Consider the following 12,641-nt stretch of genomic DNA (forward strand, 5'->3'; position numbering starts at 1 on the left):
AATATTAAAAATAAACTAAAATAGAATCTATTTTGCCCCCCTAAACTTTAAAAACTGAAATTTTCCCCCCGCCTAAGTTTTAAAAAATGGCAGTTTCACCCTAGGGTTTGGTTTTGAAATCTCCGACGATCTCTTTCCTCCCATTTGGAGGTCCGATCGGCGCCCGGAGACGCCATGGGAAACGAAGACTTCGTCGGGAAGACGAAGTTCTTCGTCTTCCCAGACGAAGCCGATGTCGTCGTCCTCGTCTGGGAAGACGGTCGTCTTCCCAGAGGTCTTCTTCTGGGAAGACGAAGAACTTCGTCTTCCCGACAAAGTCTTCGTCTCCTACGGCGTCTCCGGGCGCCGATCGGACCTCCAAATGGGAGGAAAGAGATCGCCGGAAGGAGAGGTTGCTTCCGGAGGGAGCGGCCGTCGACAACGGAGCCGGAGAGGTCGCCGGAGATTTCAAAACCAAACCCTAGGGTGAAACTGTCATTTTTTAAAACTTAGGCGGGGGGAAAATTTCAGTTTTTAAAGTTTAGGGGGGCAAAAGGAGATAAAATTTTCAGCCGTTAGGGTTTGGTTAAATCTAACCGGCCATGGGTGGGTGTTTGGTGTTTCCATAGTTAAAGGGGGGACTTTTGAGAAAACGCTAAACCTTGGGTGGGAAATAGTCGTTTGGCCTTTTTATTATTACCTTTTTAGTGAGTAGTGACTCGGCTCGGCCGAATTCATAATTGTATACAAATAAATTACATTAATGGTTTTATTTAATTATTTTTTTTCTAATTATAGGATATTCTTATAATAATAATAATAATAATAGATATAAAATTTGTATACAAAAATTAATTAGGGAATGAGTTGACTCAGAATTGATAGCAGCAACATGGCTTCGCTGGCCTTTGCAGATCAACAGAAATTTGACTTGTATTACTTTTGAGATATGGTAGAGGAATAATAATAATAATAATAATAATAATATATTTCAATAAAATAAAAAAAAAAATTACTTGGTTTAAAAGAGAAATGAAATAATTGAGATGAGAATATACCAATATACCAACAATCAACTTGCTTATGAATATGACATTCTTTTTTTTAATAGCAAAATTTTATGCCTTTTTTTGTTATATATATATATATGTGTGTGTGTGTGTGTGTGTGTGTGTGTGTATTAATCCAATATATAGATTTACTTACCTTAATTAACTATGAAACTACAAATTGCAACTATTAATAATTAATACTCAACTTTGAAAAACTATAAATCTCTCTTGTTGAAACTCTATGAGGTTTATGTGATTTTAATTTTCAATAATTTTTTTTAAAGGATTTATAGTCTCAAATAGTCTTAATTAAGAAAATATTTTTAAGTGAATAATGATGTTTTTATTTTTTTCATACATATTGTTAAGTTGAATTATTTGACCACAAACTTATCATATAAAATATGAAACGTACTTGTTAAGTAAATATGAATTTGACTATAATATTGGAGATATTTTATTTTTTTAATACAGATAATAAAGAATTATATAATAATAGTTGTTGATGTAATTTTTCGTCATCAATTAATGTATATAATTTGGAACTTTGTGTAGGATAGGTTACGATGACAATAATTAGAGTTTAAAAAAATTCGGATAAATTTGTTGTGAGTGTTTGAAAAATTCTTTAGAGTTAAGAAGGAAGACTAATACCTAAATATTTTATGTGGTTTGGTCTGATGATAGAAATATCTACATCGATAATATTCTTACTATTTTATGAGTTTGTACCTCTTTCTCCATCCTCTCTCCCTTCTTTATATACAAATATTTGGAGGGAATAAAGTCCTTCTGCAAATTCTCCTTTCTTCCCTTAATTTAAATAGATCAAATTATGCCAATATTGATGGTAAATTTATGTGATAGATAATATTTCTATAGGGTGATTGTTGTGGCATGAGATTCGGTTTATGATTTTTCCTTTGATAACTGTAAAGATAACAATGGTCTATGTTGAGCCATGTCATGCTAGTTTTGTGACGACCCATCGTGCTAGTCAAGTCGTGCCTAGGAATATCAAATGGTGGGTCTAGCAAGCCAGATTGACCAACTAGCAATTAAAGGCTCGATGCACAACCTAGGCCCTTTGGATTCTTGCCTTCATAGACCTTCGAAAGTCGACACAAGGGCTTTTGCAGCCCAACCCCACCTAACCTAACCCAACACATGCATGCGCACATGCACACACGCACACACACATGCACACATGCACACACACATGCATTTATATTCTTCAAAATAATATTCATTTTCAAATTGATCAAAGTGAGGACAATACCTCTAAAATTTTATTAAAAATGTCTCACTTATGATGGAAGATTATTGTGCTTACACAATAGAATAATAAAAAATCATTCACAAAGAAAATCACCTTAATTATAAAATTCACGTGTACCAAAATCTATTTATATATTTTTACTCATCTTCAACATTCAAATTCTTAAAGTCTTCAAAAATATCATCCACAACACAATTTTGCAACTTGAATTTTGTAGTCACCGAATCTTTCATGCATATAATTGCTTTGACCATATTTGGATGTAAGTTTGACCATCTGTCATCCATGATGCTTCTTACACTGAAACTTGATTTTAACGTTATAGTAGATGTCAGAGGTGTTAATAGTGTTAGAGTAGTGACTTAGAGCCAATTGTCACTGTTGTAATTCTATGTAATCATTATTGTTTTAATTAATAAAGTGACATTTCATTATCACTTATTGTTTTTACAATTTAGATAGTTGTCCTCAGAATGGCAGAATTATGATGAGGGGCTTAGTGAAAGTCAAGTGATCGTAAAACCTTATGCGTATCTTAGGTAGCCATTCTTAAAATGTTCATAGTTCTAATTTTACTATCACCAAGGGCACAAGTAATAGTAATAAAACTATCATAGTGTTGAACAATAATATTGATAGATGATAACAATTCATATGTGTCAAAACTATTTGTTGATAGTTTGGTACAACATATGAGTGTGTGTTATAGATGTATTTTCAAGACAAACCAATCAAGAAGATTCCATGTGGATTGTTACTCTAGTTTCTATAGAATAAATCCTTTTAGTGAATATAAATACATATGATCCTTAAACTTGAGGTCACTGAATTATCTTGTATAAAGATCGATATAGTTTAAAACCAACCTAATAGAATATGGTTTGTGGACTACTAGAAATATGGTGTTGACCATATTAAAATATGTATGAAGACTATAGTAAACTAACAAAGGATTTGTCACTTCTAAGCATGAGAGATGATTTCTCATATAGGCTTATTAGCGGATGACAACGATCAATTAAATTTATGGTCTGTATTTAGATGGATACTAGGTCGAGAACTAGAACATGAATTCGATCAATACTAACCTAATAGAGAGCTATAGGTCACACATATAAGAAGTTGATCAAACTTTAGAGACGTAGGATTATCTGAGTTAAATCCAATTTAGAACTTGGATAAAAGATTTTGAGTCTCAAAAGGTCTTTGGACTTTAAGTACGTTTTATAGTACCAAAAGACCAAAGTATAATAATCTTGGAGTGTTTGAGTGTTAATGTATTAAGAAAAGATAATGTTCTTTGTTTCTATACATAAAATGCTTTCTTTATTTGTTTTAATACAAAGTATGTATGTGAACTGTCTAGATAATTCATTTAATAAGTAAAACTAAATTATCTAATTGTTACCTATGGGGGTGATAATAGTTGGACAATAATATCACACAGTAGACATACTCAATGACTCCGTTGAATATCATGAGATGATATTAGTGTGAGTGATGATAATGGTCATGTCATTAGGCCATTGGTGTGGATTAACAATTAGTAAACCATTTTTCGAACATAACCAATAACAATTAGTGAAATGTAGTTAATGACTTATTATATGATTGTACTAGTGTACGAAATAATCCTTTGACCTGAGATAGTTAGATTCGATATGGATGTGTATGGTTTATATGGTATACATATATATATATATATATATATATATATATATATATATATATATATATATATATATATATATATATATACATACATACATATATGTATATATGTACATACATATATGTATATATATACATATATTTATAATGAAAGACTTTATTTGTCATATGTTTGTATCTAGAGACGAATAATGATCAAGACGATATTCGTTGACTCAGAGTTATTTGATTTAGAGTATTCATTGACTTAAAAATAATCTGGTTTCGAGTTGTTAAATGAATGCTGATAAATATTAGAAACAAAAAAAAAAAAAAAAAAATTCTAAAAACTACTTATCTATGGCATGGTAAGTTTGATCACATAGGATCAAAACATATTTCAAAACTCCACAAAGATGGAATTTTGTAATCATTCAACCTCCAGTCTTATGGTGAATGATTTTTTTATAATGAATACAAATCATACCTATTAGATAAGATGACTAAGTCGCCTTTCATTGGACATAGTGAATGAGCAATTGAATTATAAGACATTATTCACAGTGATGTGTGTAGACCCTTAATAGTGTAAGCCAAATATGGGTAATCTTACTTCGTCATGTTTACTAACGACCTCAGTAGATATAATTATGTGTTTTGGATGAAACATATTTTTGAATGCTTTAAGAAATTCAAAGAATTTAAGAATGAAGTAGAGAAGCAATTGGGAAAGAGTATAAATATCCTCCAAAATGATTGAGGAAGTGAATATTTGACTATTGAGTTTAGAGAATGCCTGGAGGTATATGAGATAATATCTCAACCCACTCTTTTTAGTACACTATAACACAGTGGTGCATCTAAATAGAGGAATCAAATCTTGATGGATATGATCAAGTCTATGATAAGATTCATTGATTACATATGTTGTTCTAGGGCTATACTCTATGGACAAAATTGCTTACAAGTTGTGGATTAAGTGAAAGCCTAATTTGGGATATTTAAAGTTTAGGGTTGTAAAACCTATGTCAAGAAATTGACTTTGAATAATTTGAGTTCTAATTCCAAATCAGATAAGTGTATCTTTGTGGGATATCCTAAGGAAACCAAAGGATATTGCTTCTACCACTTAGAGGAGCAAAAGGTCTTCGTTACTTGAACCAGAGTTTATTTTTGGAAACAAAGCTCATTTTTAGAAGAACGAGTGAGAGGAAGATAGAATTTAATGAAGTTATGACACCATATGACACCATATACATAAGACAAAAGGATATGCCACCTCAAATGGTTAAACATCATGAGGAGGTTGTGTTACAATTGACTCAAGTTACATATGAGTTGTGTAGGTTTAGTCGAGTAAGTCACAAGCCTAAGAGATTTAACTATGTCTTGACTTAACATGGTGATATACTGGTTTTCCTTGATTACGAACCTAAGACTTACGAAAATGTTATATTGGATCTCGACTTTTCTAAATGGCTTGAAACCATGAAATTTGAAATAGATTTTTGGTACTAGAACAAAGCATAAACTTTAATGGATCCACTTGAAGGGATAAAACTCAAAGAGTGCAAATAGATCTTCAAAAAGAAGACTAACATAAAAGGTAACATGCATATCTATAAACACCCTTGGACGCAAAAGGTTTCACACAAAACATGACATAACTATGATGATACCTTTTTAGTAGTTGCAATGTTGAAGTTTATTTAGATTATGCTTGTGATAGCTATATATCATGATTACAAAATTTGGCACATAGCTGTCAAAACTTCTTTTTTAAATGGAAACCTCAAAAAGGATATGTATATAGCATAACTTAATGGTTTCGTTCTTGATGGACAAACAAATAAAGTATGCAAGCTATAAAGATCCATTTATGGAATCAAGCAAGCTTCTAAGAGTCTGAACATTCATTTAGAAGAGGTCTTAATGGAATTTAGATTTTTAAAAAACAAAAAAAAGTCATGTCCATACAAAAAGGTCAATAGAAGCAAAGTACCATTTTTGTATTGTATGCGATGACATCTTGATTATCGAAAATGATGTACAAAACTCGTAATCAGTAAAGACTTGGTTATCCAAGTCTCTATGAAAGACTTAGAAGAAACAACTTATATCCTTGGCATAAAGATCTATAGAAATAGTTAGCATAAACCATTTAGAGTAAGTTAAAACATCTACATAAGTATAGTGTTAAAAGATTCAGCATAGTGGAATCTAAGAAAAGGATTTCTTTCAATGTGCCATTGTGTATATCTTTCTAAAGAAATATGCCCACAGACACATGAAGAGAAAGATCAGATGAGTCAAACCCCATATACATCAATGATAAGATCAATCGTGTACGCCATTCTATGTACGAGGGTTAATATCTCATATGCTATAAGTGTTTATAGTAGATATTAATAGGATCTAGGCAAGCATTAGTCACCAAGAACATCTTGAAGCACTTGAGAAAGACTAAAAATATGTTCTTGATTTATAGTGGAGAGCTTGAGCTTATTATGAAATGATACAATGATACTAGTTTCCAAATAAATCAAGACAACTTTAAATCCTTATTGTGATTTGTATTTTGCCTAAATGGTGGGGAAATCAATAGTAAAAGCTCCAAACAAATTATTGTAGTTGATTCTACAATTAAGTTTGAGTATATTACTTTATTAGATGCATAAAAGAACTAATATGAATTAAGAAGTTCATGACTGAGCTTGGTGTGGTTTTATCTGTAGTAAATCCTATAGAGCTCTATTAGGACAACAACGAATTGATAACAAAAGCAAAGGAGCAACGATCTCACTAATGATCTAAACATATACTCAAACATTACCATTTGATTAGAAAGATTATTCAACATAGAGATGTGTGTATAGGTAAAGTAAACACCAATGAAAACTAGCTGACCCATTGGCAAAGGTTTTTTTATAGTAAAAACGTGATAAACATGTAACCTAATATAACATTAGATATATGACTAATTAATTATAGTGCAAGTAGGAAATTGTTAGGGTAGTGCCCTAGAGCTAATTGCCATATTTGTAATTTTATGTAATCATTATTGTTTTAATTAATAAAATGGCATTTCATTATCTTTTATTGTTTTTAGAATTTAGATAATTGTCCTAAGAATGGTAGAAACATGACAAAGGGTTCAATTCATGATAACTGATTATTAGAACTTTATGTACATATTAGATGACTGTTTGTCATAGTTTTGATATTATATAACATTTACAAGTAAGCCCAAGGGCATTTTATTATTTTTTATCTGAACTTAATTATTAATTAATGAGGAGTTGTTAGTGGGGTGCATGCATATGTATGTTAAGCTACACGATCGTGCATTGCAACAAAATTTGAAAATTGAGATAAGATAAGGTCTGCAATGAAATCGAAAATTACTTTAATTAGATAACACCAAACATGCCTATGTATCATGTTTAGTAGCAAAAATAAAAAGAACGCAAAACCTAATGTTTAGGTTATTTTTCAATTACAGTCGCATAAATAGAAAAAGATGAGAGAGTTGAGAGCTTTAGGAACACCAAAAAGGATTTTTGACCACTAGAAGTCCATTAGCCACATAAAGACATTGCTTGAACGTCGAATGACAAGTAAGTTAATGTTTCCCTTGGTTATTCAAGTATGATTCCTTATGAGTTTATGACTTATGATTAACAACCATGATTCCTGAATAATTCATGATGCCATAAGGATCTTTGGGTCTTTGTATGTGTTTATATAACACAAAATCAGTTTACAAATGCTATGAACATGTTAATTGAGTGGTAGCTAAAGGTTTGTGATGATTATAGTTATGATCCAAGATTTTGAGCAATATGTATGTGTTTCTGATTGATGAAACGATGTCTAGGATGCTTAAAGACACACTTTAAATGTCAATACATGATTGGATTGCCAAAATTAGATTGGAATACATAGAAACTAGTAGGGTGTGATTTTTAGATCATGATACATGACTGTGTAGGATAACCTATATGTTTTTGTATCTTTTGCATGAAAAAAGAAACTAAGCCAACAATGTGTTCATCTTGAAGAGAAGCACACACAAACGTGTGGTATAGGGCACACGCTTGGGTATGACTTCCCTAAAATTAGATGCCCATGTTAAGAAATAAACACAACTATATAAGAGTGTTATTAGGAACATGACGGTGCAAGTAGTGTAACATGCCCATTTTCATATAATTAGAGAAACATAGGGTGCAAGTTAGAAACACACACGTGTGTACACTAAGAAAAATAAAAAACTATATTACCACCCGTATGCTATATGTAAGAAGGGGAAGAGAAAAGAAATAGGACATAAAGGCCTTAAAAAGGCAAGATAATATAGTTAGCTATAGAAAAATGTGTTAAACTCTATGAAAGATGACACAGATCCCGACCAAGTTAAATTCAAGTCAAAAGTAAGAAAAGTTAAGAAAAGTGGTATACACTTAGATAGCCATCAATTGTATGCACAAATGGTGAAATATGTGAAAACAATAGGGCTCCATAAGAGATATATACCTATGAGATACATCATGTACTTGGTGTTAAAGTGTAATAGCTATATAGTTCAGTTCAATTTAAGTGTGAATGGTAAAAGATAATGACACTTTAATTAGTTCCTCATATGGTTAGCGAGATGCATCACATACATGCCTTTGGTAGAGGCTATCTAAGGTTGGTTTTTGGTTAGAAATCCCATAGTTATGGGTATATGGTAAGAGAGAGAATCTGATTAGTTTTCTTGTATAACCAGGGTACCACAGTTAGTTAGCTCATTAACTCGACTAGCATATGCTCAAGGCACAATAGTTAGTAGACATTAGATATGTCAAGATCAATTTAAACCTTAGTAGTCTCTGTGAATGCCTTATGTTTAAGGTATGAGGGTGCCAAGTATGACCATATCGAGATTCACTAGTTAAACACCATCTTTAGTTTTATGCATTGTGCAAGGTGCTGAGAGGTCACCTACTTGTTAAGTGTGTCTTCATTCATAATTTCTTTTTTTATGGTTTTACAACTACAAAGAAGTAACGAGGCATGCGAAAAAGCCAACGATTTAGTTGAGCAGTTTCGTGAAGGTAAAGGACAAAATAAACTAATCTAGTTTATTTGATAATTCTTGTATCTTGTTATTCTAGTTTATAAGGATTGCGTTTTTAGACACTTAGTATATGGTTTCAATAAATTGAGGTATTTCAATTATTTTTCAATTACACCTTTTTTGCATGTATTTGAGTTAAGTGTTTTATGTCATGTTTTATGTTCATTGTATGGGTTAAGAAAACAAGTAGTACAAATCTCTTTGAGTCATATTCCATGTAAAAGTATGTATCTGGAGAGGAATGTTACATTTATGGTATTAGAGCATGATTTTGAAACCCAAAAATGTGTTAAGTCTTAACATGTCTAAAAAGTGCATAACTAAGTTAAGTAGAGAAAACAACCTCTCATATGACGCTGATCATTCCCTGTATGTTTACTGTTGTAAGTATATTAAACCTACATTAAGTGAAGTAGTATATCTAACTAAGTTGTGATTTCATTTCAGGATAAAGAGATCTAGAAGGTCGATCAGAGATGTTCCAAAAGTCTTTAACCAAAAGAGGAGCCAAGTAGATACTTTGGGACAAGCCTTTGGTGTGTTAGTAACACCATCAATAGACAGTGTAGTCATCAAACAAATTGTACATGAGTTTTTTAGGGAAAATAAAAAAATTATTTAAGAGTATTAGGTATCTAGTTAAAACCCCACCATTGACTGAGCAACCCATAATGATTGAGTTGTCACCTCAATAAGGCATAATGGGCAAAGAGGCATCGAAAGTTATAGTAACGGATGGTAGAAGAAGGTAGCTTCACCCTATTTATAATCTGACAAAAAGACATCATCCTCCCAAGTTCAGAGGCAACTCAATTCCAAGAGAAGTACTTACTGAGGAGTGGCTAGAGGTAGTAGAGGATACCATAAGGCTATTTATTATGACAAACATAAAAAAAATCCATTATGCCAGTTTTATGCTAAAAGGTGAGGCAAAAATTTGGTAGTGGATGTTATATGAGAGTTATTGGGTTACATAGATAAGTTGGGCTGACTTTAGGTTTTATCCATTAAAACTGTTTTTGACAATTAATTATTAAACTTTTAATGGTAAGTAACAACTATGAACGCATCAAGATTTTAGCATCACTTGTAGGTTTTAGATTTTAATATCATAAATGATCAATCACTTATCAAGAGTTATGAGAATTTTAGTTCTTATAAACTTATAATGCACCTCATCATTCTTATATGATTCTGTATACATAGGCTAATTACTCATTTTCCTTTTAAGAAATGAGTAATCTCTATTATGATGTTTAACCATCTTTCAATGGTACATCATATATTTTACATGTATCTTTCTTGTGATTTATAACTTGGTTGAGTTCTATTATCCTCCCATTTATTCTTTTAGAGAATGATATTTAAAAGAATATTCCAAGATAGATTTTAAAATCTGTTTAATAATGGAAGGGCAATATTCTTAAGGTTCTTTTGGAATATCACATAAGATAATCTATTTAACAAATGATTAAACTAACTCAAGTTAATTGCTTAACATTAGTGTCACTATCATTGTTAAATAAGTCATTGGACTTCAATCCAATACATACAATACATATAGTGTGTTGCATATAGATATAACGACACATATGCAGGTTACATTGACTAAAGTATTGTCTTAGAATATTTAGTGGATATTAAAACTCCCATTACACTTTATGCGTTAAATTGGACTATCTCTCTCATGTATTCAACTTCTTGGTTTAACCTAAGTGATTGAATACACACATTAACAAATTGTTTATTTCTTTATTCAATTCTTTGAATTTCTTCAAGGTATTCAGATTTATATTTTTGAATATCTATAAATCATATTCATTAGAATTTTCAATTAATCAGATAAAATTCAAAATATGTTATGTTTGACACAAGTTGTTAATTCTTGTTATTTAAACAAAATTCAACCGTTGGATTATGCTCCCACTGAAAACAGTGAAAGGTTGACGTAGTCATTTTTGTCTAAAAAATATAACTAGAATCCATCATTTGACCAAAATTGAATGAATCAAAATTCTATGCATGACTTAGTTTTTTGTGCCATTTGCCGTAACATTGTTTAATAATTGTCATTAAGCACTATTTAATAGTTGAGTAATACTCCTGTTAAAGTTAGTAAGAGATTGACATAGTCATCTTTGTCTTGATTTAAACATAACTAGTATTCATTATTTGACAAAAACCAAACAACTTAATATACTAGTCATGAGTAAGCCCTTGATGCATCAAATTATTAGTCCAAATTAATTTATATGATTGAAAATCCTTGAAATAATCATAGTTATAACTCTTACAAAAGTTTTATTTCTGAAAAATATTACAACCAATTTTTATTTCTTTTCATCTTGCTTGTAGAATAGAATGAATACATGGATCCTACAGATAATGTGGGAAACATGTGCCACATTTCCAACTTATATGTCTACCTTTTCTCTTGGCAAACATCTATAATGTCTTAGTTCCTACATATCAAACAAATGTGAGAATTCAAATCTCGTGTTATATAATGCGAGACTTTGAGCAAAAGTTCAATTTTCAATTTTACTTGAAGTTAAAGACTTAGTCTTTTTTTGTTTACTGGTAAGGTTTTACAACGTTTGCTCCAAGGGTTAAACTTACCATATCAAAAGCAAATTACCTTACTTTTGCTAATTGCACCCTTATGAGAGTTTATCATGTTCAAACGTACAGGTTAAAATTCAAAATTTAGCTTAACATTGGCCTTACTTATTTCTTCCTCTTCTTTTCAAATTGGTTTCAACCTATTTACCCATTCTAATGTGTACATCAACATTCATTACTATCCTTATCAAACCTTCAATGAATTCTCCCTTGTTATCCTTTAAAAAGTCTAAAACAAACTTTGTGTAGGATTCGGGTTACAGGCCATGTTATTCATCATACATGAGTCTAAAGTTTTGGCCCTCTTGAGCAATTTGATTACATTAAACATGTGAGTTCCAACCTCGGCTTTGTCATCATTTTTTATTAAGGATTTCCTTTGTTACCTTGCATTACTCTAAATGAGCATGACTTCAAAAGATCTTATGTAAACAATCAATTATATCTTTATCAGATAAACTGATAGTTCGCATATCAAGAGTCAACAAAGATAATATGATGCTTGATGTAGGTTTTGCAACATTTTCATGTTTCTCAAAAGCATCAAATTCTCTTATTTTGACACCAAGTTTAGGCATAATAGGTCATTCTTATATGACAACATAGAAGACTATCCTTTTTTCTAATACAGTTTATAGACGTTGATACTAGTTGAGGTGTTTTGCATCCAATCCAAACTTGTTTTTTGAATATCTTTTCAAAGGGTTAGATTGTGTGTTAAGTCTATTCTACAAAAACTAAAAATGAAGTCATATTTTAATTTCATATTTATTTAACATGGTATTTCGTCAAATAAATGCTCCTACTATTTTATTCGAGCCAACACATGAACCAATTGTGAGATATCAGTTATAATTCTTAGTTTTAGTAGGGTGGATACTACATATCATTTATACAATGACAATTGCATGTCCTTAACTTTGCCTCTAATACATTT

The sequence above is a fragment of the Mangifera indica genome, chromosome 6, assembly GCF_011075055.1.
Source record: "Mangifera indica cultivar Alphonso chromosome 6, CATAS_Mindica_2.1, whole genome shotgun sequence".
NCBI lineage: Eukaryota > Viridiplantae > Streptophyta > Magnoliopsida > Sapindales > Anacardiaceae > Mangifera > Mangifera indica.